The sequence below is a fragment of the Mustela lutreola genome, chromosome 5, assembly GCF_030435805.1.
Source record: "Mustela lutreola isolate mMusLut2 chromosome 5, mMusLut2.pri, whole genome shotgun sequence".
NCBI lineage: Eukaryota > Metazoa > Chordata > Mammalia > Carnivora > Mustelidae > Mustela > Mustela lutreola.
In genome coordinates, this window is record NC_081294.1 from 49,208,764 (window position 1) to 49,233,508 (window position 24,745).

General features: G+C 38.1%; 1 long non-coding RNA gene across 1 annotated transcript; it reads right to left on the reverse strand.

The window, feature by feature from the left end:
* Nucleotides 1-2,585: 2,585 nt before the first annotated feature.
* Nucleotides 2,586-24,745, reverse strand: LOC131831842 (uncharacterized). The gene is made up of 4 exons (XR_009353820.1): nucleotides 24,571-24,745; nucleotides 17,286-20,934; nucleotides 15,186-15,304; nucleotides 2,586-2,795 (listed from the first exon to the last, which is right to left on the reverse strand). It is a non-coding gene; the product is annotated as an uncharacterized LOC131831842 (long non-coding RNA).

Below are 24,745 nucleotides of genomic sequence, written 5' to 3' on the forward strand. Positions count from 1 at the left end.
TCTGACAAGCAAAGATTAGAATTAAGAACCCTCAACCAAAACAAACAAACAAACAAAAAACCCCCCAAAACTCTATTTTGTCTCCTCCCCCAAAACAGATTTGCTTATGACTATGTGATTGCAAAGGAAACGTTCATCTATGTCTCATCTTCATATGTATGAAGTCATTATTGTTACCTATTTAATTCCTGCTCCAAATTGTTTTAAAACTAAAATAAGTATATTTGTTAAAAATATAAGTATATTTGTTAAAAACCTCTCTTTGGCTGAATTTTCTTAGAATGAGAGAAATATAAAAATCAAACAAAGTGTTTTGGTGCTCATTGTGTCTGTGTTTATCAAATATCAGAGTTTTGCCTACAGTCATCTTTTTTAAATTGCATTATTAATTTAGTATTTTTCCTTAAATTAACTTAAAATTTTCTCTCTATATATTATTCTTTAGTTCTTAACAACAAAATATGTAAAAATATGTATTTGGCAATTTGATCTTTTTTCTAATAGATATTAAAATAAACATATAACTATTAAAAATAAGACTGTTTGCTTTAAAATACCTGAAATTGGGTGCCTGGGTGGCTCAGTGGGTTAAAGCCACTGCCTTTGGCTCAGGTCATGATCCCAGAGTCCTGGGATCGAGCCCCGCATCGGGCTCTCTGCTCAGCATGGAGCCTGCTTCCTCCTCTCTCTGCCTGCCTCTCTGCCCACTTGTGATCTCTGTCTGTCAAATAAATAAATAAAATCTTTAAAAAAAAAATGCCTGAAATTATCTCAGGTCTAATGTTGATAAACTTTTTCTATAAAGGGGCAGACCGTAGACATTTTAGGGTTTGAGAGTCCTACGGTCTTGTCACTATTATTCAACTTTGTTGTTGTAGTCCAAAAACAGCCCTAGACAACAAGAAAACAAATGGGCATGAATCTGTTCCAATAAAACTTTTATTTACAGACAGGAGGAGGGCTGGATTTGGCTCATGGGCTGTAGTTAGCCAACCTCTGCTCTAGATGAAACAAAAAGCTTATTGACATTTTCACCTTTTTAGTTACTACATTGGTTCATTTTAGGTGTAATCCAAATGCATTAACCTGGGCAATAATTGAATAGTAAAACCTCTTGCATTTCACGCCCTATTTTCAGAATAATCCCAATTTTAAGCCACATGTCTCAAGTTTGGGGATCAGATTCATCACCCTGAATCTTATAGGACTAGGATTAAAATAAGAATCAGAAACCAGGCTTTGCAACAAAACAACAGACATCCTGAGGCAAATTAACTTCAACTCACCTTTCTAATGAACTTTACACAAATGCCCTGCTCAGTGATTCTACCCTTGTGAAATTATTCTTCATAGGAGGAAGAAAAAAAAAATCACAACCCAAGCAAACTGGTATCCTAAATTACTGATACATTAAAATTTAAAATGTTAATTAACAGAGGCTCTTATCTGAGAGAAGCAAGTTTGCGATTACTTCCCAACCTTGCTGAATCTAGACCCCTATACATCTTCTATTCACTGAGTTGGTGCAAGGTTTGCCCCAATGGCCCCAAGATTTATAAGAGAGAAACTTCCTAAACATGGTGTAAAGCAGGACTTGCTTCTGCAGCATTCATGCATTGGGCCACATCATTGACCTTTGTAGATAGGAAGAATATATGTTTTCTATAAAGACAATAAGCCTACCTCCACTTACTACTCAGTGTTTTCCATCTGAGATATTCACAAATAACAATACATCTGAATAGCATTTTTTATGTTTGTAAAGCTTTTCTAAATATATGGCCTCATTAAAGTTGCTTAGTAATTCCAGGAGCCAGGAATTATTATCCTTATTTTACAGGTGAGGAATCTGGAGTTCATCCTGCAGTTGAACAGCCAGCCACACATTAGGGAGAACCCTGGAGCTATGATAGCCGAATTCCACCTGCTAGAATGGAATTGCCAAGGGCTCCTGTAGGTGATTCTTTTCCTTACTCTGTTCTGCTACACTCTGCTCATCTCCATCATCCCAACTCTTATCCCTCACCCAGCCCTCCACCTACCATGATTGTCCCCATGTGGCCCACTCAAGGGTGCATGGCTGGGTCAAGGTAAACCCATCTCTACCACTGAAACACAACTGCAACCTAACTTAACAACTAGTAGTGTCAACTCCCATCCCTAAACTGGACTCATATTTCCTAACTCTATGACTAGTGTTTTCCTATATATTGTAGCTGCTTCTGAGATACAGAGGAACTTAACTTGTATTGACAGAATTGCTAATTCAGCTTTCTGTTACAAAAAGTAATCAGCAAATTAGGATGAGGAATTATAAAGCAGCATGCATTGATGAGTCTGTCTTCTTTTCATTTGCAAACCATCTGAAAAGTTTCATCCAGAATCCAAGGTTATAACTTAAAAGCACCTTAAATATCATCTAGTTCAGCTCCTATATTTCATATTTAAGGAAGCATGGGAGAACTTTGCCCAAGGTAATGGTTAATAAAAAATAATAATAATGTTTATCATTTGTTTAATACTTAACATGTGCCAGGCACTATTATAAATACTACAAATGCATAAGGATTGTTAATCCAGTCTACGAATAAAGCATCTAAGATTTGGAGAGAAAAATGGACTTGCCTGAGGTCATGTGTGTATAGGTAGTTGGGCCAGGGTATGAGGTCAGGCCATCTGACTTCAGAACCATTATAGTGTAGCTCTTCTATCATAGCAGAGCCCAAAGTTGTGATGAGCACAGCAATATCCTGTCATGAGAAGGGCACTTTGCCCTGCGGTCTTCCTCTTCAAACCTGTAACAGCAGTCCAACCATGAGAAAAAATCAGACAAGCCCAAACTGAGGGATATTCTACAAAGTTCCAACTTGTACGCTGCCCAGAGAATGAGTGCCCTGGACCCACCTGCAGAGACACTAATTTAACCAGTCTTGAGAGGGCCCAATGTACTGGCATTTTTTAAAGGTCCCCAGTGATTCAGATGTGCAGCCAGAATCAAAATACCACGAGGCATGCATTTTTCCCAGAAAGAGAGTTAGTGAGCGAGCCAGGAGGGAAAAGGAACAGTAGGATTTGGGCTGGGCGAAGCATTGTATCTGGAAGAGGGGTTCCTCACTGCTGAAGGTGTGCAGATTTTTTTTTTTTCACTGCAGGAAACAACCAGGAAAGAGGACATGGGGTTGGGATGCCTGAAGACTGCCAATCTCACCCTTCCTAATCAAGAGGGTTTTGGGGGATCACTTTGGCTCTAAAGATCACCACATCCTTTGCTCAGCAAATTGCTAGTTCCTCTGCCTTTTTCCTTTGAATATCTCCAAAGATTGTTTATAGTCAGGCCCACACCTAAGTGGACACTTGTCAGTTATGCACCTGAAAGGTGTGTGAACAACCAGCCTTGTCAGCTAAAAAGGAGGCTGACTTCTTGCATTTAAAATGAATATTGACTTAAAAAGAAGGGGGTAGGGGGAGGAGAAAAATCAAAAGTGAGAAAAGTGGCTGACTCAGGCCAACCTCAATGCATATGGTGTGAAATAACATCATTAAGAGTTTGGCCAGGGGTTGGAATTATGCAAGAGCCTCTTTCAGCAAACCTATGATGTTTGGGAAAATTGCTCTGGAAACTTACATGTTAAACGATTAGGAAGAACTGGAAGGCTACCTAAGAAGATGCACATAATACTTCAGAAAACTTAAAATAGAGACTCTCATTACTGCAAAGAAATGAGTGCTATTTTTTTTTAACTGATAATCCCAAACTTTTGAGCTCAATGGATGTGAGTTTAAACTGAAGCTCTACCACTTGTAAGTTACTTCACATCTCTGAACCTCAGTTTACTATTCTGCAAAATTGGATTAACCATGCTTGCCTCAAGGATTAGTTAAGAGGATTAAGTGAGATAATTTGGTGCACAGAAATCAGTGACTTGGCCCACAGTGATGTAATTGGAAATGACAAGGATCAAATTCTGGCCCCCTGTGCCATGTATTTCTATTTTACCTCCAAGGTAAAGGATGCAAAAGCCGGGGAGAATCCAGTCACCTTAATGAGTACTATGTTCTTGGTTAAGAAAACTACATGGATGTATGATTTCCAGAAAGGACATTGGGAGGCTTTTCCGCGTCCCCCATTTTATCAGGAGAGTCTCTGGAGGAATCTTAGCCTTCTTTAGTGAGAGAAAAAGATAATGACCCCAGTGCTTTTGTACAACTTGAGAAGACCGTGAGAGAAATGGATAATCTTACATGTGATCGACATGTGCTAATTATCAACATGCTTTCCCGTGGGTTGTATCCTCTATAATAGTTCCAATGAAAATTTGGGAATCATCAACGCCAGCCTTGACCTTTGTCTCCCTGAACCCAGCCAGTCATCAGGCCCTCCCAGTTCAGCCTTAGTGAAGCTTCTTTCCAAATGAGTCTTCTTCAAGTACATCTTTGACTGCGACTTCTGCTTACAGCTTTCCTGAAAGCCACGTCTCTATGTGGGGGACTTCAGCTGATATGCTTAACCTTCTCTCCTGCCCCTGCTTTTCACTCATTCCCTCCTGCAGCCAAGTGTAAACCAGCCAAGTGTAAACACCTCAAGTTGTGTATGCCCTTGAGCACACAAGTTTGTACTTGTCCTGTCAGTTTTCCTGCCACTCCCTTCCCAACTACCTGGAAGCGGTCTTTTTGTGGTGGTTGGGAACTCAGGCTCTGGATTCAAATCCTGACTTGACCTTACAGCGTATGTGTTCTGGGGAAAGTTATTTTATTTTTCTCAGCCTTGAGAATAATATGAGGGATGATAATAATACTTAATTCAAGAGGTGAGTTAATGAGATCAATAATACCTAACTCATGGGGTTGATTAAATGCTTCTCATAGCACCTGGAATGCAAGAGGCACTCTGCAAGTGTTAGCTGCTATTATTACTGTTAATTTCTTATTCTTGTTTTGACTGTTACCTGTTTAAACAAATCCATCATTTAAGTATCACCTCCTTCAAGAAGGCCTCCTAAAAACTCCGAGGCCCCTAAAGAAGTCATCTCTCTTTTGTTTTCTGTTGCTGTAACACTTTGTGGATCACTCATGGACTCACCATTCAACATGTTTTTTTGTGTGTCTTTGTCTTACTCTTCCCTTTAGACTATAAACTCATTATGGAATTTTACCTTGGTAATCTTTATATCCACAAAAGCCCTAATCAGTGAGTAATGACCAAATATTTGTGAAATTTAAACAACTTGGACAAATAAAAATAGTATATGCCATTAAATGTAATCATCTAAGAGGCTGTTAGCTTAGGATCTGCTTCATAGGAAATGGTCTGTAAATTTTAGCCATTATTATTGTTTAATGTTGACTCTGATATTTCACGCATTCTCTAATTTATTCTTCATAACAGCCCTATCAGGCAAGTTCTATTAATGCTTCCATTTCACAGTTGAGGGTTAGGGCACAAAGAAGGTGAAGTAATTTGCCCAAGATCATGTGGCTAGTCAGGGGCAAAGGAAGGATAAGGATCCCTGGGGATTCCACTATGTTCAAAAACCTTTATCTTAATCAGTGACTGAGGATCATTAGATTTTATGCCCAAGTAACAGATGAGAAAACTGATGAACTGAGTGAGAATCAATGCTGGGCTGACGAGTCCATTGCGTTCTTCATAGACAGGAGAAGAGGTCCAGAGGTGAAAGAAATTTTAAGCATTAACTTGTCTCAAACTCAAGTAAAAATCAGATTTCATCAAACCACTGATCAAGGTGCCAAAAATGGTTTAATTTTTTGAAAGCACATGTAACTTATTTTAATCTGCTTGACTGGTCAAGCCAGTAAAAACGGTAAAAGCAGTTTATTCAATGAAAAACACCCACACCCACACTGTGGTAGTTGGGCCAAGCTGGCCAGCCAAGCAGACAGTTAAAATAGTCAACCAGGTGTGGATAGAGTCTCAGAGGGAAACATTGAAAGAAGCCATTAGCAAAATGCTTTAATGTCTGTGGAGATCATTTAGAGTGTGTACCAAAGTATCCGGCCAAAGAAACTATGGCTAAGCTGCACAAAGGAGGAGTGAGGTCATTTGCATAGGAGTCTGGGGACCTTCTATCAGGTCAGGACTGAGTCTCTCCTCCTTTCCTAAAAAAAAAAAAAAAAAAAAAAAATTCTAAGCTGTCTGGATCTGTACCTTTGACAGACTCACTTGGTGGAAGAGAGATCTTGAGATTCCTGGAATAAATAACTCCGAGGGTTGAAACACATTGGTCGGGACTTTAGCCCCTTGCCATAGTAAAGGGGATGGGTCTTCTGGGCTTGAGAGCCAGAGGACTTTAGAACATGTTCTGATTCAGATCTTCTGGGTTCAACACTGAGCCTTGGGAAGCAGCTTTTTAAATAAATAAATTATCACATGCACATACACACATACAAACTAATTTGGGAGTCCAAGGAAGTTTTACCCTGGAACAAACCAAATGTAACATGGATGAACTATTGGATCTTCAGTAGAAATTTACACTGGTGAGGATGAAGCCCCATGGGATATAGGTTGTTCCCCAACAACCAGCACTTTGCAGGAGTAGGGGAGTTGTCTAGGTTCAGGAAGGCACATAAGAGTTCTGGTTCCACTGGGCAAGAAAGACCAAGCATGACTTCATCTTAGAATAGTCAGGAAATGGAGATGCTGGGTTTCTGCTAACAAGTTATTGGGTGTATATTGTACTTGGGGGAGGGGGAGATATTACTTGGGGCAAGAGAGAGGGGAGAATGTTCTTCACACCCAATAATAAAGCTAGATATCCAGCTACTAGTCACTTTCCAAAATCCATTAGACTTAGTTAGATAGACTGGATAGAGAGAAAGAGAGAGAGAGATCGAGATAGAATAAAGACCTATTTGGGGCGGGGGTGGGGGTGGGGAATACCTATTTAGGAATGAGGGCAGACGTGAAGGAAGAAAGCCATTAGAAAAGCTACACAAGGGTTTCTGGGTGACCCAGTCAGTTAAGCATCTACCCTAGGCTCAGGTCATGATCCCAGGGTCCTGGGATCGGAGCCCCATGTCGGGTTCCTTGTTCAGTGGGGAGCCTTCTTCTCCCTCTCCCTCTGCCTGCTGTTCCCCCTTCTTGTGCTCTCTCTCTCTCATTGTCTCTCACTCTCTGTCAAATAAATAAATAAAATCTTTAAAAAAAAAAGAAAGAAAGAAAAGCTACACAATTGAAGTTACTTCTAAACCTGTGTTTAATGAGAGAAATCAAGAAAACAAATTTGGTGAATCAGAAAGTAATGAGGACTTTGCAAAAATAACTATTGACAAAAGGCAGCAAGGGATTTCTCCTGTAATTTAAGCATAACACACACTGTATGATTTAGCAGGTCAGGAGGATATGCCTCCTAGAAGATTAGAATTGGTATCATGCCTACTCAATTTTTGGCAATGATTTCTTCATTTAGCAAGCAGAAATGTGATCTGAAATGCACCTAGACTCCAGATAAATGGGGTTCTAGACATCTAAACCAGGAGGAGGCCACATATTAGCGACTATTCAGTCCAGGTATGGCTGGTGCATTTCAAGGGGACTAAGGCTGAAGTGTGATGTCCAAAAACAAAAGCACGAAAAGGAATTCAAAGGGCAGGCCATGGTCTATTAAGGTAAATTTATGGTGTATTAACCAGCTTTATAACCAGATTATCAGAATACAGCATGAATCATTCCAGACAAATAGTTCCTTCTTTAGGTTATCAGAAGGGAAGGCAGTATGCAATCTTCTTATCAGAATGAAAAATGAGGACATCATTTCTTTTTTGCGTGTATATCCATCAGAAAAAAAAAAAAAAAAAGATAAAGAGCTGACCTCCTATAGTACTGGATTCCATAAAGTTTCACTTCCAAAGCAAACTGTGTGTGTGTGTATGTGTGTATGTACATCTGTGTTTGTGTGTGCGCACATTTGGTAGGGAATGGGACTTTGATAGAATCTGGATAGTCTTTTCCTGAAGGTGTAGAATATGGGGAATGAATGTAGGGCTGGTGTTGCATTACAGGCATGGGTCCAGGATTTAGTGTGATCTTGAGCCTGTGAGCACTCCGAAAACTTTTAACCAGATCATTAAGAAATGATTATGTAGAATGTTAGAGCTAAAGGACTATTAGCTCTTTTTGCCTTTTTAACCATTTACTAGACCAGCAACATTAACTCCTTTTCTAAAGCCACATGGTATGTCCATGTCACAACCTAAACTAAAACTTAGATTGAGGGGGAATTGTCTTTTTATCATAGCATCCCACTTCCTGCTAACGTCAATTTGCGGTATCTGTTGCTAACTAGAAGACTAAATAACACACGTGTTTGGAAAATAATAAGAGGAAAAGAAAGTAAAAGATTCACTTTTAAATAAAGATTCTCTTTATTTAAAAATAACCCAAAATGGTCAGACTTTACTGGTGGACAAATGCCCTACAAGTTGGCATGCTGGATGAAACTTAAAAGTAATTTAGTTCTATATTGAATCATCTGGCGAGGGGAAAGGCCTTACTTGGAACTGTTTGTAAGGCAACATCACCAAAGAGGAAGGGCAGTTTTGTCAGCCTATACTGGCATCTTGTACTTAAATTTTGGAAACGCTTCTAGGTTAAACAAACAAACAAACAAACAAAATCTGGACATTGGAAAGATTCCAGAGAAAAACAACGTATAATTAAGGGAATGGAATTGCTGATTTATAGAAAGCATTAAAGCAATACATTTTTTATGGCTCTGTCACAAATAGGGGCACATCTTTGACATATATCAAGGACTTTAATTGAAATAATGAGTTAATCCAAAGAGAGATGATTAAGGCATAATATCAGAGGACAGGGTAACATGATGGGATTAGAGAATTACTGCTGAAATGATGAAATTGTCATCTTTCAAACAAAAATGAGACAAATATAGAACAATTAGGGAAATAGTGCTTAATAGTAATTTTATAGAAAAAGATTTGATTTTTAGCTTTTGAAAAAACTGTGAGCCAGTAGAATCATGCTTTCTGTGATTCCCCAATTCTTGAAGAAACTTGAACTTACGATACATCATCAAGTTAATAGCAGCTATTAGACTGCATTAAATGTACAGGTTGATTGTAATCTACATCTCACTTTGAAAAAAATGTTAAAATGTAAAAAATATATTCATTTTAGGATTGGAGAACTATGGTAATTATTTAAGTGATATACACATACAACCCTGTTCGGTAGGTTCACTTCCTGACTATTTAAGAATTAACTGTATAGCTTGTACGATTGTAGATGTTACAGTCAATTTGCTTGCTGTGGCCTCATCCCCTTCTCAGAGAATCTGTTCCCACCCTGGTGACTGGGAAGCTGACCAACTTCTCTGGCCATTACTGATAGGACCAGGGATAAATATGTGACCTGAACTAGACCAGTAATTCCCTTAAAAAACAAAAAAGAATCAAAAGAGAAAAAGGCAGTCGGTGAGATGGGGGGTCATGTAAATTTGGGGCCACCATTAGGCCATGGCATCCAACACCACAAATAAATTAGTGAGGGGCACCAGAGCCATCAGTAAAATGGAGAGTTGGCACAGATTAAGAAAAAACAGACCAGATATCTAGTGAGTACTAAAGAAAATAGGTGAGTAAATAGAAAGCTACTGTATTCCCTTGTACCTTCTTCCAAAAGGTTCAGTGTGACTCCATGAGAGGCAGTTCCACTTTCTCATATAGATCCGAAGCAGTCTAACTGAACTCAGTTTCTAATCTCTGGGTAATCTTAACTTCCCCTTCAATAAAGATACACTTTTATCTGAACCGGTTTGAATGGATCTCATTCCTAGCAACTTGGATCTCTTTCTCTCTCCTTCTGCGCATTTCATGAATGCCTCCCAGTTATAACACATTAAGAAAAAGCTTTTCAGAGCAAACTCATAATGTTGACAGAATGAATTGTCACAAGAGTTGTGGTAATGCTCCAAATGAATAAATGATATAACTTCTGATGTCTGAATAACTGGCTGAAAAACCATTGTCTCAGCTGTTGGACAATGTGATGCAGATTGGGTTGACTCTTGTCCAGAAGCCAGGTCCTAACTCAACCTGTGTTTTCTGGATCTGCTTGCTTGTACAGATCCCATGGTAGCCCGTTCTTTTGAACTCTTCGACTGTGAGACTCCTTAGACCATGGCTGGTCTACCTTCCCCCTATCCCAAACATTCTTTATCTAGGACAGTGGGACAAACATTTACATTCTCAGAATGTATAAGTCCTTTCTTCCCAATAGCCCACATGGTAGTCATTTTGATAACCAGTCATTCTGATTTCAAGAGAAGCTCATTTTCTCTTCTTTTTTTTTTTTTTTAAATTTCTTTTCAGTGTAACAGTATTCATTGTTTTTGCACCACACCCAGTGCTCCATGCAATCCGTGCCCTCTCTAATACCCACCACCTGGTTTCCCCAACCTCTCCCCCCTTCAGAACCCTCAGATTGTTTTTCAGAGTTGATAGTCTCTCAGGTTCACCTCCCCCTCCAATTTCCCTCAACTCCCTTCTCCTCTCCTGAATTGCAGTGCCTTCTTCTGCAGTAGTTCCCTAAGCAAATGTATGGGCTGTTTGCTCTGCTTTCAACCCTCATGAATTTTTAATGATTTAGAAAGAAAAGATTTTTTTCTCTCCATTTTTTTTTTACAATAAATTTAATGACTTAATACACATCAAGTGGAATTGTTGGTTTGTGGTGACGGTTTTATAATTCCAAGTTCAAGGGTTTTTTTTTTTTCCTATTTAATTATGCAAAATAACTCTCATGGAATATAATGCAATAACAAAAACATGCACCAATGTTGGCATAAGAGCCTGTTGTTTATTAGTATTGGTTCTATGCTTTATGTTTGAAATAAAATATTTGGAACTAATGTTGGCCATGTTTCCTCCAAACTAGATAAAAGAAAAAAAAAAGTTTCTTTCTGAAAACATCATGCTCCAACCTTTGGCGATAAAAGCCAGCAGCTCTTGAGATAGCAAATTAAATTCTATTTGTAGAAAACACTGTGCTGTGTTTTGTTGCTTGCTCAGAGTTATTTTTTAATACTAATAATTTAATAAAGTGGAAGACTGATACATTGACCTGTGTTCTCTGAGGCAGCAGAGGTTTTCCGTGGGTTAAAAGGCATAGTTTGCTGAAAGGTTGTTTGTTTTACATTCTAACCTATTACTTATTTCTTTTGCTGTCTTGCCAGATCTAGCCTTTTGAAATCATTCAATTTTAGAAAACATAAAGTAGTTGAATTTTCAGAATCTTTAACTCAGACTTTTAAACCTCCAGTAGATAAGGACTCATATCCAACACATTTGAATTTTGTATTTATGAATAGCAAAATTATTTCCATTCTATGGCTCAAAAAATAAATTAGAGTTTCTTAGTGGAAAGGAAGTAGATATCCAGCCTCATCAAACAAATTCAGCAAGAAGTCTTGTTCAACATTTCTACTTTGGATGGTGAGAGGAATTATCCAAAGGCCCAGCCTGGAACATCTGGACTCAGGTGAGGGTTCTGAGAGCCTGTTGTATTTTGCACTGGTGGAGCAGGACTAGCCTGAGGGCTTCAGAGTGTTCAGCCAAACTGGACCCAAAAGACAATATCTAAACATAAAACCAAAGACCAAGCAGACACGGTAAATGAAACATCCTCTGTAGGAGCTAGGAAGGAAGGCTGAAGTCAAGTCTAAGATGAGAGGATGCAAACCGGATGCCTCAGAAGAAAGCAAGATGGAGGACAGGGACAGCACCTGGAGGGATTGTCTGAGGTCCTGGAGACAACTAAGGGTTTCTTAGAGAGTGCCTGTGTCCTTGCTGTGGAAGAAAACGTAATGTAGTATTTGAAAGTACAAGCTGGAGGAAAATGGACAAGGATTCAACTTCCAGCTCTATGTGTCAATAGTGATATGTCTGTGGGCAAGTCACGTTACTTTCTTTTCTTTCTTTCTTTTTTTAAGATTTTATTTATTTATTTATTTTGACAGAAATCACAAGTAGGCAGAGAGGCAAGCAGAGAGAGAGAGAGAGAGAGAGGAGGAAGCAGGCTCCCTGCTGAGCAGAGAGCCTGATGCGGGACTCGATCCCAGGACCCTGAGATCATGACCTGAGCTAAAGGCAGAGGCTTAACCCACTGAGCCACCCAGGCGCCCCGTCACATTACTTTCTAATACTCAGTTTATGTGTGAAGTGGGACAAGTAAAATAAACCATAAAGGCTGCAGTAACATTTAAACAAAATAATGCTACTATTGATTATTATCAGTGCTGAGTCAGAGAGGAAAAGTTACTAAGTCAGATTCTTTTTAATGTAAAAATGCTGCTTTTAGTTGTATACAAGTCCATATTTGTATCGATAGAAATAGATGAGGTTTTGTGCTTTTTACACATAGTAGTATATATCATTGGGTACCTATACTCTTATTTTTAAAATACTTCATTATTTAATTTTTTTTATGTAAACATTTTTTAGTTGAAGTCTAACAATTATTTAGTGAAGTGAAGTGTACACCTAGGTGTACTGTCTGATCAATTTTAACAAATGCATTCACTGATATAAGCCATATCCCTATCAGGATATAGAATATTTCTATCATTCCAGAAAGCTGTATTTCAGAAAACCCTCTCACTATCTCACAAGCCCAGAAGCACATACTCTTTCGAGTTACCATTATAGAGTAGGTTTTCCTGTTCTAGAACTTTATTTAAATGAAACCAATCAATATACATTATTTTGTATTTACATTATTTTGCTCAGAAGAGTGTTTTGGAGATTTATCCATGTTGCTATGGTTCACTTCTTTAAATTGCTGAGTGGTACTCCATGTACCACAGGAGAATGTACTGTTTATATTCTCCTGTCAGTGGAAATTTGGATTGTCTCTATTCTAGGACTATCAGAGGGAAAGCTGCTATGAACATTCTTATATACAACTTTCTGAAGCCCAAGTTTTTATTTCTTTTGTTTATATACCTATGAATAAATTTCTGGGCCATAAGTAAGTGTAAGTTTAACTTCATGAGAAAGTACTGGACTGATTTCCAAAGCGGTTAAACCATTCTACACTCCCATCAAGAATGCATGAGAATTCTAATTGTTTTACGCCCTCCCAAATAATGTTGTCAGTCTTAAATTTTATCCATTCTAGTGGAAACATATGGTTTTGTACTATGATTCAAACATCCTCAGGGCACCTGGGTTGGCTCAGTGGGTTAAGCAGCTGCCTTCAGCTCAGGTCATGATCCCAGGGTGCTTGGGATCGAGTCCCATGTCAGGCTCCCTGCTCAGTGGAGAGAGCCTGCTTCTTCTTCTCCCTCTGCTTGCTGCTCTGCCTACTTGTGCTCTCTCTCTATCTCTCTGTCAAGATATATCTATATATCTATATATCGATATACTCAAGATATACTCTTGTTATACTCAATATACTCTTGATATACTCAATATATTGAGTGTGTGTGTGTGTGTGTGTGTGTGTGTGTGTATTTACTCTTAACAAGTTAGCCATTTTTGTAATTATTCAACTAATGATTCTTCTAATTGCTCAGACTGGAAAACCTGGTGTCATCTTTACCCTCTTTCCTTCTCTTACACCTCACTTCTGATCTATTGACAATTTCTATTAATTCTGCCTTCAAAATGATTGTATCATTCATTCACTTCTTGTCATCCCCATTGCCACCCTAGGTCCAAGCCATTATCATTGCTCACCATCTTTAGCCTTCCACCTTGTCTCTTTCTTCAGCCCTTACCCCTTGCAGTCTGTCCTTAACACAGGAGAGACATCTTAGAACACGTCAGTCCTCACCTTGAGACCCTCCAAATGTCTCCTCTCTCCAACTTAGAATGAAAGTCCAAGTCTTTTCTGTCATTTGCTGGGCTCTACGTGATCTGGATTCATGGCTGCTTCCTGCACATATTCTCACATAATCTAATATCAAATATCACCTCTTTCCTGACAACACTCTTTATAAATATAATTCTACTTCCACAATTTCCACAATTTTATCTTTCCCATCCTGCTTTATTTTTTCTTCATGGAACTTCCTCTTCCCTGAGATTATTTACTTGTTTATTATCTATCAACCTCACTACAATAAAAGCTCTATATTGGCCCTAGAATACACCCAGTACTTCATAAATATTTGTTGAATATATTCCTTTTTGTCATCCTTGATATTTTTTCTAACCTATTTGTGTGTGTGTGTTATGTATATTAATTAACGGATCTCATCTCTTCATCCAAAGGCTCTTAGAAGACTGTGACGTGACTTAAGAATCTTTTATTTTCAACATATATGATAGATTTCTCCTAAAGGATGGGTGCTTGGGCACTATTTCTTGAACAATTGACAGTAGAAGAAAAGGGGTGGCTAGTTTTCCAACTTGTTTCTTTGCTTGTTTATATATGTGTTTGTATGTTTGTATGTATGTATCTATGTATGTGTGCATTTTAACTAACAAATATCACTTCCTCATATATAGGTTTTTGGAGGATAGTACTATGACTTAAATATCTTCTTTTTTCAACATAGTGTAGACTTCACAATCTGTTTTTACATACATCATTAAAAAAATATAGAAGAATCAGAGTTTAATTCTGAAAGAATCCACAGTCATCTGAATGACAGTTTTGGGGTATGACGAGCGACTGGAATGGACACAGAGCTCTTTTAATTCTGTCAAACAAAGCCACAGACTAATGTTAAGGAATGTGTGTGTGATCTCTCCAGCATGGAATCAGTTACCCAAACACAGGAGTCTTTGCAGAGGTCCAAAATAATCATAAAACCATTATAACCACAAGACCTCTTCGGAGTTATCCCCTCAATAGTGAATGCTGCCCTTTTAAGCCAACTCTTATATTCAGAGAAGGATTGTAATATCTCCAGCCTGGAAGAAATCCCTATTCCTGTGGCTCATTTACTTCATCTCTGTGGTTCTTGGAAGTTAAGATGGAGTGAAAGCCACCAGAGGCAGTTGACTGAATTCTGTCTTAAGCTGTGTACAGAGAGCTTTAATAAACTTTGGCCATTTAACCAGCCTTCATTCCTGGGAAACACTGTCCAGCTATCTCCAAGTTCCAGTAAATTGTTTGCCATGGGACAGCCCTCTGACTTAGGATCCTGGGCATTCTTAGGAATCCAATCAGTCAGAGAAGGAAAAGGCATACTCACCCTGCAGGAGCTCTGAAGGGAAAGCCTACCCTGGGACCATCAGGTGCTCCAAGAATGGCACTAGTGGACATAGTTTCACTTTGTATCTTGCTTCATTGATATTCCTGCTCGATGCAATACTGGACACATAGGAGACACTCCATAAATAAATATTAAGTGAAAAGGAGAATGAAATAAGATAGGAGAAAGAATGAAACAAAGGGGGAGGAATGAAAAGCAAGGAACTTATTCTTACTGGATGCTGGCTGTCTGATGGGGAGGGAGGGACAAGAGCTCAACTGGTTTTAAGTTATAAAGCAAGGTTAGAACTTTTAGTTGGCTGTGAATTTACATACCTGTAATTTTTTATTTAACATTTACATTCTTCCTAGACTATAAATTCTGTGAAGGTAGAAACTGGATTTTTTTTTAAATATTAATACCATCACTTGAACTACATAAAGAGCCTGACATCTGAACCCATCCAAGAAACTAAGTAGGACCCTGCCATAAGCAGGTCTATGGATATTTCATGTTTGTATTCCTCACAGAGTTTAGACTGATGATTCATACGACATGAGTGTTTAGTAAGCATTTCATAAATGAACCCCTGATTAAAAAGAAATATGAAAAGGTTTTATAGCTATGGATCTTTGTTATATTCTTAGAATTCCTTAGAAAAACAACTTTGCTGAATATGAAGTAGAAGCACCAAGTTTTTTCCCATGTTCAGTTAACTTTCTCTTGCCAATATGATGGGTGATGCCAGCAGAGTGTGTCAAACAAGAGAGTGGGATTTCAACTCATTACATAATAAGGGGAATTTTTCAGAATCCTCAAACCTGCTTTGAAAACATTTCTACGCAGGTCACATCATGATCTATTTGCCATTTGTGAAGTAAAACACCATCATGAAAAAGAATATTTAATGCCATAAAGAAAAACCCTACTTTTAAGCTAATAAATGTCAGATTCCCCATTCCAGCTGCATGGGGAAAAAAGAAATCATAAGTCAGATCATAGCCTCCTGTGATTTTTGAATCAAAATGGAAATTAAGAAATGAAGCTTTAATAATCCTTAACGTTTGCTCTTTGGGAAGTCTGCTATTTGTTGAGAGCAGGGCTGGCGTACATTAGGGGGTGGAGAGCTCAGATCAGACTCCTTTTCATCACCTTGCTCTTGTAGTGTTCATTTATGCAAAATTCCTTGCTCCAGGGTTGTGCAAATACAATGTCTCCCCAATGGCTTCACAGCATGAAACAAGGGAAAGCTGAGGAGATGCCAACCCTAACTTTCGGAGCCCGTTTTAAGAGGAGAGCTACAGCACCAAAGAAGCCATGGGCTTGGCATTGTCTGTGTGCCTCTAATTGCTTTGGTTCACAGCTTTCGATATCCATCTTTAACCTACTACAGGTAGAAATGCCTTTCTTCAAATCTTCCAGAAAGAAAATTCAGAGTTTCCTTAGTTACTACACCAGGGCACAGTGTTAAGCACTCATAACATTTTAAAAAGCATTTGATAATATCTCCAGGCTGACCACGTGTCTGAGAACATTTGGTACATTTGAGTCATGTGATAAATTTTGGATGTTTATTATATATATTAATATACATCAAATGTTTTATTGATATGATGATATAATTTATAATAAAATATTATTTATGTTTCCTGACTTTCAGCCACCATGGATTACTTTCCTAATGTACCTACTCTATAACCCACACTCTACTTCGCATTATCTACTTGGCCATGTGCTCAGAGAGGCACAAATAAAAGTGTTCACTGTAACAGTGATTGCTCTGCCAAGAAAATAGGTGGAATTCTTTTAAAAAATTATTTATTTTTACTTAAATTCAATTAATATATAATACAGTATTAGTTTTAGAGGTAGATGTCAGTGATTCATCAGTCTTATATAATACCCACTGCTCATCACGTGCCCTCCTTAAAAATTGGTAAAATTCTAAATGTTTATTAGTATAAGTCTAGTTAATTAAATGCCATGTGTATGAGAATGAAATAATAAGATAACGAGTAATACATAATGATTTATAAGAGTGACCCTCTCCGACAGAATACTATAATATATGGACAAAATGCAAAATACAAAAACACCCACCTTAGTGAACAAGAATTGGGAGATTTTGGAAGTCCATTTTGAAGTCAAAACTTTAAATTTCTGACTTTAGTGGTTTTGCCTTATAATGGGCAGCACTTTTGGCGCAGGGCAGGGCAACTAAAGCTAAAAAAAAACAAAAAAAGGAAAGAAACTCACTATTTTTCTGGTCTAGGGAACTAGACACAGAGCCTGGGGAAAACACTGGTATTTATCGGGAGGGCCATTTTTAACAACAGGCCACAGATTCCTGCCTTGGTTTAATAATTTGTGCAAAGACACAAATTCTTGATTATTGACTTTAACCTTTGAAAATTTAATGAAGGCACTGGGATCTTTCCTTAAAAAAAAAAAAAAAAAAAAAGCACACAAAAATCTACATGTACTTTCAGAAGTGTCACAGACTCTTGAAAGCCATTTATAATCCTCAAGATTTAAAGAAAAAAAAGTGTTGCTATAGGTTAGATTCCCTTCATGACAGAGACCAACATAAGGTTGGTGACCAAGTAATATTGTGGAAAAAAATATCAGGATAAAACATTTCTTTAAGGTTGGGGATGCCCCATAATCCAATCTGGCATAAATGTGAAATCTTTCATTTAAGTCTAAATTATTAATTGCAAATGTACAGAATGACAAAGACATGACTCAGTAGACTCATAAATAGAAAAAAAAGCTATGGAATTTTGTTGATAATAAGCTCCATTATGTACTATAAATAATATTATGTGCCTGCCAAAAAACAAATGTGATCTTCAGTTGCTTTAATGGAAACAAAAGTCTCTATAACTGTGCTGTACAATATGGCAGCCCCTAGCCATGTTAACCTATTTAGGTTAAATTAAGTTTAATTTAAACAATATAAAAAACCCAGTTCTCAGTCATATTAGCCACATTTCAATAGTCACGTGTGGTTAGGTGGCTACTGTATTAGCATGAATATAGAACATTTCCAGGATCGCAGAAAGTTCCATTAGATAACACTGTTTAGGGGAGTTAAGAGTCATACTTACTGTGCATTGGTCAGAACACACCTGGAATAGTCGACCCATGTTTTTTACTGCTCAGAATGCATTCCTCCCTTTCCCTAGAAACAGAATGCTGAATTTCCTCCTTCCCATTCTCAGCCATGAGATTTGGGTCGGATTGATGCCTCTACTAGCTTTAGGAACGGACTCTTGTTAGATTTACTAGAGCCTCGTGGCTCCCTCTGGAACATGTGCTATGAAGATGAGAGATACAGAACTGGTCTTTTGATAACATAACTGGAAAGTCCAGACCTGCCAGACCTGCTGAAGCCAACACTGGATTATAGTATGGAGAGAAGAGAAAAGAACAGTTGAAAACTTGGTGACACTGTCTGAACTTCTGGATCAAGCTTCATCTGAAGCCCATCCAATTTCTTTTAGATAATATGAACTCACAACCTCTCTTCAGTGTTAAATCACATAAATTTGGTTTTCTACCACTTGGAACACTAAGAGCACTAAATGATATCCCTGATAAATTGAGTTCAGTTCAGTGAGTGTTCCATTTTGGACAATGACACAACATGATGGAATGTTTTCAGAGGAGAAAGACCAGGATGGTGAAAGAACTTCAAGGAAATATTTATCTACTATTCCCATGACCAAATTAAGTCTTCATTCCCAGGCTAGTCCAAGTGGCTGATGTGACCATTTGACATTTCATAAGTTCCCCTGGGAAGAAGGATTCTAAAAGCTTTCAGTCTTCATTTAAAGTAGCATGGTAGAAGGGACAAGACCATTTGATGGAGTCCCTGAATCACAGATCTCCCGGTATCATCAGGACAAAAAATAAGAGAGAAAATCATGTAAAATTACTTTCCTTTTAAAAATAAGTGACATTCATACCAGCATAAAGCTGCATTTTAATAACTAGGTTGCTTCAAAATGTGTCACTTTAGTTGGATGATATTATAAAAGAAAACCAGTGGATATTATTTTTGTGTCATTTTCCAATCCAGTACATTTTTATAAAATTCTACAGATTGAATTAATATTTTAAAGCTGTATATATAATGAAATTTAAAATATTCTTTGAAGATAGCTCTCTTGAAAGGCTGATAGAAATGTCCAATAAAGGGCTGCAGAGAATTTTTTCAGAGGCTTGAGTAAGAAGGTAGAAAGTTTCTGTATACTCTCAAAATCATTTTTCATTTTGTTGTCTTTTGGCTAAATCAGCTAAGCTGCCCACTTGCTTCTTGCCCGCTGCTTCCCTCCTCATACTGGAATGAGAAGGTAAAGATTCTTCAGAGGTTACAAGCTCTAACGCCGAAGTTTACAGCCTTGTCTATACACTGGAATCACCAAGCGGACTAAAAATGCAGACACCATTAAACATAGAATTATCATATGATCCAGCAGTTTTACTCCTTGGTACATACCCAAAAGAATTGAAAGCAGAGACTCAAAGAGATACTCATACAGCAACGTCCATAACGGCATCATCCGCAATAACCCAAATGTGGAAACAATCCATATATCCATCAATGGATGAATGGGTAAACAAAATATAATAATATGGTAAATACATACTTACAATGGAATATTATTCAATCTTGAAAAGAAAGGAAATTCTGGTACATGCTGCAATATGGATGAACTTGGAAAACATTCAGTGATGTGAAACATGAACTTGGAAAATATTCAGTGATGTGAAAAAAGCCAGACACAAAAGGACAAGTATTTTATGATTTCACTTATATGCAATACCTAGAATAGACAAATTTATAGAGACTGAAAGTGCAGTGGTGGTTCCCAAAGGCTGCTGGGGGGTAGGTGGGGATGGGGAGGAGGAATGGGAAGTTATTATTTAATGGATACAAGAGCTTATGTTTGTAATGATGAAAAACTTCTACCTATGAAGGGTGATGAAGTTGCACAACAGGGTGAATGTATTCAATGTCACTGAAGTGTGTATTTAAGATGTACAATTATGTGGGGCGCCTGGGTGGCTCAGTGGGTTAAGCCGCTGCCTTCATACTTCATACTTCATGATCTCAGCGTCCTGGGATCGAGTCCTGCATGGGACTCTCTGCTCAGCAGGGAACCTGCTTCCCTCTCTCTCTCTCTGCCTGCCTCTACATCTACTTGTGATTTCTCTCTGTCAAATAAATAAATAAAATCTTTAAAAAAAAAAGATGTACAATTATGTAAGATGTGCATATATTAACATGTATGTATATAGATGCCAGGGTCTCACCCCAGAAAGCCTTATATAATTGGTATGGGGTGCAGCTAAATGTTGGGATTGTATTAGTAACTCAGGTATTTCTAATGTGTAGTTTCATGCTGCAGGATCCAGGTAGGTAGAATAGATGGGTGAAAGGAGCTGGGCAGGAACTGTGAAGATCTGCAAGGCACATGTTTGTCTTATAGAGAGAGCTGCCACCACCTGGCCCTGGTTATTTGCTGCCCTGAGGCAACATAGGTCTCAGAATGACCAGATACTCTAATTGTTAAAGAAGTACTTATCTGGGTGCCTGGGTGGCTCAGTGGGTTAAGCCTCTGCCTTCGGCTCATGTCATGATCCCAGGGTCCTGGCATCGAGTCCCGTATTGGGCTGGTCAGGAAGCAGGCTTCCTCCTCTCTTCTCTCTGCCTGCCTCTCTGCCTACTTGTGATTTCTTTCTGTCAAATAAATAAATAAAATCTTAAAAAAAAAAAAAAAACAAAAAGACGTACTTACCTGGGAATTTTTAGGAAACCTGATTTTTTAAAATGATTCTAACTCAAATTTTAAAAAGAAATAAAACACCAAATGACCAAATAGAATATGTGTGAGGGCTATATGCTGGATATTACCTATCTTGGTTTGCCCAGGACTGTCCTTGTTTTAGTACCAAAAGTCTTCGTCTTGAAAAATCACCCTGTCCAAGGCAAACCAGAATGGTTGGCCACTCTGGTAGGCTACTAGTTTATGTCTTCTGGTCTGAAGAGGCAGAGCAGTGCACATTTTTTTGATTCCCTTCAATGGTCAGGGGTTGGGGACATGCACAAAGAGAGGACTCACAGGGTCTTTTATCTCTCTCTGATGCTCATCAGCTGTCCCTCTACCCCGAGCCATCCCAAATAAATATGTGTTCTAAGTAAAAACAACAAAAAACAAATCCAGTCTTAAGACAACTCTCACAGCATTTGTCCTTGTTGGGTTTATTTGTAAGTCTAGGCCCCTCCTTCACAGAAAATTTGGAACCACCATTGGCACAGACAGCTTACATGAGGCATAGTTCTGGGAAGAAAACATCATAGTCATGGTCTAGGATTCTCATTCATTTTTGTTATAAATGATGTTGTAGAAACGATAAAGAAAGATATAGGGCCTGTTCCAAAAAGGGGTCACTGGATGTTGCTTAAGGACTCTGTTTAGGTTTCTATCAGTCCCTGGGGCTCTAATTTTTTTTGTTTTGTTTTGTATTTTTGGTGGTGGTGGTGTTGTTTTTTTTTTTTTAAACCACTTATGGTCAACCGCTTTGCTTGGAGGTTTTTCCTTGGTGGGTAATACATTTATTAACATAAGTGGCTGTGATAATGTGATTTATAACAATAAATATATATTTGGTCTTCATCCTCATTCCTGGCAGAGATCTCCTAAAACCCCTGGAATTTCCTGGGGGCTGAGAGCAACAAAGGTGTCTTCTGTTATGTTAATGAGGCAACTTATGAAATCCAAGTAAGGGTGGGGACCAGTTGCCAAGAGAACCAACCACATGATTAGAGGGTTATGATTTTCAGTCCCACTCCCCTAATTTCAGGAAGGTGAGAGGGACTGGAGGTTTAATTAATGACCAATGGCCAATGATTTAATCAATTATGCCTATGTAATGAAGCCTCCATAAAAACCCAAAAGAACTGGGTTTGGAGAGTTTCCTGGTTGGTAAACCTGTAGAGATTTGGTGACTGTGGCCTGGAGAGGCCATGAAGACTCTTTGCCCTTTACCCATCCATACCTTGCCATATGCTGTCCCTGAGTTATATCTCTTCATAATAAACAGGTAATTGAGTGAGTGAATGGGTTTCTCGAGCTCTGTGAGCCACTTTAGCAAATTAATCAAACCCAAGGAAGAGGTAGTAGGAACCTCTGATTTATAGCCAATTGGTCAGAAGTATGGGTAACACCCTGGACTTGCCACTGACATCCAAAGTGGGGGCAGTCTTGTGGGACTAAGCCCTTACTTAACGTGTGCAAGCTGATGGTATCTCCAAGTAAATAGTATTAAAGTTGAGTTGAATTGTAGGACACCCAGTTGATGTTGGAGAGCCGCTTGTTGGTGATGGAAAACCCCACACACATGGTGGAATCTGGTGCAGAACTTTGAGTGGAAGGATTTAGGGCTATGCACAAATTTTCTGCTTCCTTTCTTTCTGGTCACATGGCTTTCCTGGGTCCAGGAGAAGATTGCACACCCAACCTATAGATCTTGGGACTTGCCTTCCCATGTACTTGTAGGAGCCAATCTCTTATAATAAATCTCTCTCTTTTTCTCTCTTTTGTCTATCTCTTTGTCTCTCTCTTTCTCTCCATATATATATAAAACAAAAACCAATAAAATGTATTTGTGTACATATGTGAAGATATATATCTATTTTCCTCCTGATTTTATTTCTCTGGACAATGATAATACAGAATGGCAGATAAAGAAGGGCCTAGAAAGGTTGTATATTTCCAAGCCATTACTTCTCTTTGGTGTTCAAAGCCCTTCCTAACCAGACCTGGACTGCAGACTCTCTTCCCAATAAACCAGTGATACAGCCTCACTGGAGTCCTCAAACATGTGGGCATCCTTACCTTCATGCCTTTGTACATCCCATTCCCCATACCTGGAACGCCCTCCCCTTCTTCTGGAAGTGTCTTAGTTTATTTTGTTTTTTTAGCCATCACTACTATCTATTTCCAGAACTTTTGTATCATTTCAAACATAAACTCTGTACCCACTGAACTCTAATACCCATTTTGCCCACCCCCAATTCCTAATAACTTCAATTATACTTTCTCTATGAATTTGCCTATTTTAGATACCTTATATAAGAAGAACCATAAGTTGTTCATCCTTTTGTGTCTGGCTTATTTTAATTTGCATAATGTTTTCAAGAGTTATCCATTTTATAGCACATATCAGAATTTCATTCCTTTTAATGGCTGGATAATAGTACATTGTATATATATACCACATTTTGTCTTTTTTTTTTTTTTTTTTTTTAATGGAGACTCCACATAGAGTGTGGAACCCAACATGGAGCTTGAACTCAGGACCCTGAGATCAAGACCTGAGCTGTGATCAAGAGTCAGCTACTTAATTGACTGAGCCACCCAGGTACCCCAACATTTTATCTATTTTTGAATTGGTTGTTCATTTGGTTGTTCTCATTAGGCTGTAGGAGTTCTTTTTGTATTCTGATATTAATCTGTTATCAGATATATAATTTGCAAATATTCTCTCCCATCCTGTGGATTGTGTTTTCACTATCTTATAGGATCCTCTTGATGCACAAACATTTTTTAATTTTGATGTAGTTCAGTTTGTCTATTTCTCTTTTGTTGTCTGTGCTTTTGGTTTCATATGCAAGAAATCATTCCCAAATCCATGGTCATGAAAATTTTCCTCTATCCTTTCTCCTAAGAGTTTTACATTTTTAATTATTACATTTAGGCCTTTGATCCATTTTGAGTTAATTTTTGTATTTGCAGTGTGAAATAATCTTTTCGTCTAATATTTGTATTTGTGGTGTGAAGTCATCCTTTTGCATCTGAACCTCTAGTTACCCCAGCACCATTTGCTGAAAAGATTATCCTTTCCCCATTTTATGGTCTTAGTGCTCTTGTCTAAAAAATCAATTGACTGTATATGTAAGAATCTATTTCTTAAAATCGAAGGAAAGTTTATTATTTCTCAATCTGATTTCCTATTGTCTTTTTTCCTAATTACGTAAAAAATGCAGCTAATCATTGCATTTAATCATCAGGAAGATGTAAGTGGCAAACAAAATGGAAAAGCTTAAGTAGTGTCTGTCTTATATTTACATTTGTGCTTATGCTTGTTGTAATCAAATTCAGAATTTGCTATAAAATACTGCATATAATATAGGAATATAGGAATAGGAATTTCTCTATATTATGTAATTTTTAGTTTAGAAAGATTAGGCACACTTCAGTATTCGCAGGTAGGAAGAAATGAAATGATAGTCTTTTTAGACAGGTGTTAGCTCACTACCTCCTTGGTATCCCTTGTTTCAAAGGCATCTGTAGTCTGAAGAATAAGGCTGCACCTGTGCATTAGGCCCCCCGACACCTTCTGGCTCTCTTCAGCTTCTCAGGGCAAGCCTTCAGCAAATGTAGCCCCAGGTAGTTCCAATCATTTCAGCTTCTTTTCCCCTTTTCTCCACATCTTACACTAAATCTAGGAGGTAACAGTGGACTCAGAACACTTTGGCTATGGCTGGA